Source organism: Phodopus roborovskii, unplaced genomic scaffold (genome assembly GCF_943737965.1).
Source record: "Phodopus roborovskii unplaced genomic scaffold, PHOROB, whole genome shotgun sequence".
NCBI lineage: Eukaryota > Metazoa > Chordata > Mammalia > Rodentia > Cricetidae > Phodopus > Phodopus roborovskii.
The window spans coordinates 9,403,992-9,411,087 of record NW_026126412.1 but is presented as its reverse complement, the minus strand read 5'-3'; the positions used below and the strand labels follow the sequence as shown (position 1 = coordinate 9,411,087).

The 7,096-nt window shown below is 39.3% G+C and overlaps 1 pseudogene; it reads left to right on the top strand.

Annotated features, from left to right (window-relative positions):
- Positions 1 to 2,245: 2,245 nt before the first annotated feature.
- On the top strand, positions 2,246 to 3,169 carry LOC127220928 (60S acidic ribosomal protein P0-like; annotated as a pseudogene).
- Positions 3,170 to 7,096: the final 3,927 nt, after the last annotated feature.

Genomic DNA, 7,096 nt, shown 5'->3' with positions numbered 1-7,096 from the left:
TGGCTCCCTCTATTATTGTATCTCTTTTCTTGTTCTCCTCTATTTTTTTTCCTGTCTCAATCTTCCTGCTCCCTCCTCTCCCCTTCTCTCCTCCCCTTCTCTTTCTTCTAACTCCCTCTCCCCTCTTCCCTCCCTCCATGCTCCCAATTTACTTGGGAGATTTTGTCCCTTTCCCCTTCTGTGGGGGACCTTGTATGAATCTCTTATGGTCCTCCTTGTTTCCTAGCTTTTCAGGTGGTGTGAACTGTAAGCTGGTAATCCTTTGCTCTATGTCTAAAATCCATGTATGAGTAAGTACATACTGTGTTTGTCTTTTTATGACTGGGTTACCTCACTCAGGAAGGTTTCTACTAGTTGCATCCATTTCCATTCAAAATGCAGGATGCCATCGCATTTTCCGTCTGAGTAGTACTCCACTGTGTAAATGTACCACATTAATGCAAGGATGAACTGAGCTAACAATCTAAGCAATAGTGAAGAGGCTACCTTTAATGCCCTTCCAAGATAAAGAGATTGACAACTACCTTATATGCCATCCTAGAGCCTTCATCTAGTAGCTGATGGAAGCAGAAGGGACACTCACAGCTAAACACTAGCAGTTACAGACAGGGAGGAGTGATGAACAAAGGGGTCAAGGCCAGGCTAGAGAAACCCACAGAAACAGCTGACCTTAACAAATGGGGAGCTCATGGACTCTAGTCTGATAGCTGTGAATGCAGCATATGACCAAACCAGACTCCCTGAATGTGGGTGTTAGTTAGGAGGACTGGGAAGTATATGGGGCCTTTAGTAATGGATCAGTATTTGTTCCTAATATACAAATGGACTTTGAAAGCCCATCCCACATAGAGGGATATTTTCTCAGCCTAGACACATGGGGAAGTGTAAGAAGTAACAGGGGAGGGCTTATGCTCTGCCCCAAATGATAGAAATACTCCCCATGGAAAGCCTCACTCTCCCTGGGGAGAAGAAAGGAGATGGGCTGGGGTTTGGTGGGGGTAATAGGAGAGATGGGAGGGTGAGGGAACTGAGATTGACATGAAAAACAAGCTTGTTTCAAATTTTTTAAAAAAAGGAAAAAAAAAATGAAGAAGAAGAAGAAACATAAGCAGATACACATACTCACATCTCAGCATATTGTCCAAGAACAAGGCTCAACAGTTCTACAAGCAAGCAAGTTTATTTTTTCCTTTACTTTTTTCTTTTAAGTTTCTCTGGGTAGCCCAGGCTGCCTTGTATCTGGCCATGTAGACTAGCCTAGCCTCAAACTCAGAGATGTACGTGCCTCTGCCCGCCAACTGCTGCAATTAAAGGTGTGAACCACAACTGCCCGACAAAGCAACCTTATTCCTGAAAGGTATGACAGAAAAGGTTATGCTGAATTATAGTAAGTGCATGGATACTTCCATAGGTTTCTCTAGAATAAAAATCCCATTTTGTACGCAAAGTGGCTTCTTTTTCTTTTCACTAGAAGAATGATGTCGGGGACTGGTATCCAATATCTCTATGAGTACATACTAAGTATACAGATGACAAATATCATCCCTCAATATGTTTCCGTCAGTGTTTTCGGTCTGGCACATATGTACATTTTTTGGTGACCCTACATGCTCAAGTCCATATTTAAAATATGGAAAAATTATGAGATAAATGTTATCCAACTTTTGTTTTTTGATAATGTTCCAAAGAATATTTCCATATTAAACATTTTTGATATGGAAATAAGTCTCATATTTCAACATTGTTGTTAATTATAAATTGATCAAAGTAGTTTTTAAAATTCTCTATTACATCACAATTGCAGATAGAGATGGACAAATAAATTTGAGATGCAGTGACTTTTCCGGTGATGTGTGTGTGCTTCAAGTTTGTTTGCTGTGTGTACTCTGCTCTGTTTCAGGGTAGCAGAGGCTCCTTGCTGGGCATGTCCACTGAAGAGCCATAAAACATTATCTACTGTGGAGGGCTTCTTTGTTCTTTCTCAGCCTTACTCATCCCAATCACTCTTGAACTGTCAAATGACAAGCTTTGAAACCATGTGGTCTTCTGTCAGTAGAATTGCTTTTTACAAATGCAGGGTTCTCTCTTTCTCTCTCTCTTTCTCTCCCTCCCCTCTCTCTTTTAATGTATATAACTGCTAATCCATTTCAGGCTATGTTAGACTTAAAAAATCCTAATGACCCCTTTTCTTGCTTAGCATATCATTAGCGTGACATCGACTTTAAACCCTGTGTGACAATCTCTGATAACTGCCTTGATTCCCAGGGAAAACAGAGTGACCTGGTAGTTCGGCTACTTCCTTAAGATCATCAGATTTCTTGATGATTACCCAAAAATGCTTCATGGTGCTAGTGTACAATTTAGGCTCCAAGCAGATGCAGCAGATCTGCATGTCCCTGTGAGGGAGAACTGTGGTGCTGATGGGAAAGAACACCAAGGCCATCGGGTACATCTGGGAAACAGCTCAGCTTGCGATAAACCGCTGCTTCAAATCCAGAGGAATGTGCACTTTGAGTTCACTGAGGAGGACCTCACTGAGGTTAGGGACATGCTGCTGGCTAATAGGGTATTGTTACAATACTGTTATCACTGCCCTGTGTGAAGTCACTGTGCAAGCCCAGAGCACAGGTTTGGGGCCTGAGAAGATTTCTTTCTTCCAGAATTTAGGCGGCACCATTAAAATCTCCAGGAAGTACCACTGAAATTCTGAGTGATATGTTGCTGATAAAAACCGGAGACAAAGCAGGAACCAGTGAAGGCACACTGCTGATCATGGCAAGCATCTCCCCCTTCTCTTTTGGGTTGATCATCTAGCATGCTTGACGATGGGAGCAGTGCAACACAGAAGTGGTTGACACCACAAAGCAGACTGCAGTCTTCCTAGAGGGTGTCTAAAATGTTGCCAATGTTTGCGGGTTTGTTACCTGACTGTTACCTCGGTGCCATACTCTATTATCGATGGGTACAAGCGTGTTCTGGCTTTGTCATGGAGACTGAGTACACCTTCCCTTTTGCTGAAAAGGGCAAGGCCTTCTTGGCTGATCCATCTGCTCCTGTAGCTACAGCCACCACTGTTGCTTTTGCTACTACAGCAGCCCCAGATAATGCTAAAGTCAAGGAGAACACTGAGGAATCAGATGAAGATATGGGATTTGGTTTCTCTGACTAATTGTCTCAAAGCAACCAACTCAGTCAGCTTAATTTAAAAACATGGAAAATAAAGGCTTACTTCTATTTAAAAAAGAAAAATCAATGGAACAACAATTCCCTTGTCAATGTTTTGGGTTCTAAGGAAAGCATTCTTGACATAAGTGTGAATTTAATGCCTATGATTTAACTGTTATTTATTTCCACTGGGCATTTCAAATGAGCTGTGGCGTTTTCTTTTCTATCATCTTATTAATAATATTTCAAATGTATTATGGGAAAATGAGTTATCTTTAAGCATAACAGAAAATTTTATCACTGTTGCAAAAATGAAAATTTAAAATAAGATTGATAAATACATTTAGGTACATTATTAAAATTATTTTATTCATTTAATGCAGTTTAAAGTCCCAGTTACTAGAAAGATAAAAGATATAGTCCTGCTCCCAAGAGTCACATGAGACAACAGAGGGAAATGGACATATAAAGAGTAGGTATGCCAAGTTGTAACATGAACTAATATATACACAGATGGTTGGAGTGGTTTTGATTGTGCCATAATAGATTCCCCCCCCCAAAGAGAAAACATTATAATTCTCATTTCTTCAATTAAAAAGTTATATGAGCAATAATTCACAATATTTTTATTTTTGGATGGTGGTACACACTTGTAATCTCAGCACTTAAGAAGCTAAGGCAAAAAAGGTATTAAGTTCAACATTAATTTGAGCTACACAGTGAGATCTTATTTCAGAAAAAGTTCATCATTCTTAATGTCTACCAGGATACTTTCCTTGCACCATTAATGAATAATTACAATAAAAGTTGGACATGTTTTCAGCATAGCCCTAACTTTGGGCTAGAATGTTCAAACCCTTTGAAATTGTGTTGTTTTCCAGAAAATATGATCTCTTATTATGACTAAACCCAATTCAGTACTCTTAAAAGACAACCCATAGCTATGAACATTTCATTTGTAAGTTTCTTCTGAGGGCCACATGAATCCCCCTGCTTTGAGTTCTATATGAGACTAAAAACTTTCACTGTTTCTTTATTAGAGAGCTCACTAAAAACTAGGGGGAAATAAGCAAAGTTTTTCAGGATTATTATAAGAAAGAGGAAAAGAAACACTGAAAGTATATTCTCCCTCCCTCATCCCTCTTTGTTTTGGTGTGTGGTGTGTGTGTATATGCATGTGTGTGTACTTGAGGGGGCCTGAGCTCCAGGGATCCTCCTATCTGTCTCCATAACACTGACTAGGGTTACCGGTGCATGCCATCAAGCCCAGCTTTTTACATGGGCAATGGGGATTTGAACCCAGGTCCTCATGCTTGCATACCAAAGACTTCACTAACAAAGCCATCTCTCTAGCCTCTGATATACCCATTTTTCAACAACATGAAGTTGATTCTAATTATTAATTAACTAAAGGACCAAATTTGGTTACTGTAAACTTGGTTAGGATCTTGTCTTTCACTTCTTATTTCTCAACTTAGAAATTTATGGTATATTTAATTGCTCTCAGCATTCTCACAATAACCTCCTAAAGGCAAGGCCAGTCCCCTTTGTCCCTATATTTGCCATTGGTACAACAACCATACCCTTTAAACATCTTCATATCCTCCCTTGGCATATGACTTGAGATTTACTTTCATATATTTGATCATTTCTGCATAGTATCCCCTTAAGACTATTTCTTATAATTTTATATGCTTCAGTGTCTTGCATCAGATGCCCCTTTCTTTTTACTTTATATCCGTAGTTTCTCAATTTTTTGATTCCCCAAGCATCGCTGAAAATATAAATTTTGTGCACTAACTCCAAGAATATGCCCTGGGGATAGACCAAAAAGAATTTTCACACTATTTAAGCTAGTTCACAAGATAAGAAGCTTTCCCTTGTTCTATACAATATTATAATAATCTTCCCGACATATCACCAATATGCTAATTCATAAATTTGTACTTTTAGCCGAGATCAGTTTGACCCATATGCCGTACTCATATTCAACTGCCTACTGGGTTCTTCTCATGTCCCTCTGATGTATAAAATTCAGTGTGTTCAAATGTAACTCATCTTCCCCTGAACCTGTGCCTGCTTCTTTGCTCCTTATCATAGCACATCACACTGCTATCACCTAATTAGAGGCAGAACCACTCCTCTTTCATCCCCCTCACCTAATCAACCAGAATGTCTGATTCTGTTTTTTTTTTAATAAGATAAAATTTAATAGTTAAGGAGTATAAATGGACATTTTTATTTTTTGTGAAACAACCATAAAAATGATGATGATAAATGGGTATTTCATGAATAGGATGTCAAATATTATTGTTGTCTGATAGCAAGCCCAAAGTTATTCCTGTGTTTCCTAGAAAGCCAGGCTTATTGGAAAATGAGCTATCTCTTCTGAGTTTGTTTTTGTTTAGCAGTTTCCATAATTTTTCTTTTAGGCGATGTCATCATATGCTGGGGCATGAGTTCTAAAAATGAGCTTTAAAGAACACCTGCTCTGTGAGGTGTTGATGAATACCCAGTGAAAAATGGGCTCTCCAGTCAAGTAAATGAAAAGCTTATGTAATTGCTTCACTGTTATTCTCCAAGAGGGACTTATTGTAAACCTTTTTTTCCTGGAGAGTCTATTTTGGTTTATCTTAGTAGAGAGGGCACTGGCAGACCAAAGGAGAGATTTCACCCAAGTCCAGTTTGGTGACTCAATGACTTTATTGGCTTTATTTGTGGGAGCATAAGGATCATGGATGAATGTACATGATGGCATCTGTGTCATCAGAAAAGTCACCCCAGTGTGTCTGACAAAGTACTAAATTGGCATAATTGGAGTCTCCAGCACAACTTGCAGGCATCTCTCCCCAGGGAATTGTCTATTACCAATATAATTTCAAGGATGGGGCCTTGTGAGTCTTATAATTTTCGTGAACTTCCAGAGTCTTACAAGTTTCTTCTGAGTTTCATGAGTCTCTTGAGGCACCTTGCTGCTTCCAGAAGGGAATGTTTAAACACAGAGGAAACAGATACACACAGGAACCTAACAGGCTTCCTAACTTTTTTTGACATAGAAGTCCTATTTTCCTCTGTGAGTTCGAGGCCAGCCTAGTCTACAGAGCTATTTCCAGGACAGCTTCCAAAAACACAGAGAAACCCTGTCTTGAAAAACCAAAAAAAAAAAAAAAGTCCTATTTTCATATTTTTTGGGGCTACATTCCAAGGAATGGAATTCAGAGACTGCTGTTACAGATGGATGCTGATACTTTGAATAGAGAGAGAGGGGAAATGCTTATGCTAAAAAGCAGACAGTCTTACCTTTATTGCTTGATTTATTTCTTCAAACTCTGGTGCCTGTTATGTTATGGGAGTAGGTGATGGGTGAATCACCAAGTCATTTATTTGGAACTGGAATATAGGAAACTAGAGCAAGATGATGAAGACACTTGGGTTCTGATTCTGTCTTTTTTAATACCTCAAATATTTTGTTAATATTGGTCTCTCTCTCTCATCCTTCTTCCCACCCTCCTTTCCCTCCTTCTTTGACTCTAGGGTGTTTTTTGTTCTTGTTATTATTATCACATATTTATTTGTGTGTGTGTGTGTGCATGCGTGTGTGTGTGCGTGTGCGTGTGTGTGTGCGTGTGCGTGTGTGTGCATGCGTGTGTGTGTGCGTGAGCGTGTGTGTGTGTGTGTGTGTGTGTGTGTATGTGTTCACAGATGAGCTGGTGCTCCTGTGGTGAGAGAACACCCTACTGGTGTCCTCTTTGCTCTCCTTCTACCACATGGGTCCTGGAGATTGAATCCAGATAGTCACAATATGTACCTTTACCCATTTAGTCTTCTGTCTTCAGTTTTATCTTAAACATTATAGTCTATGAGTCCATGAAAATGAACTCACAAGAGTTTAGGAAAAATTTTAAGGTATTTGTTAACCAGAAATCAGAAA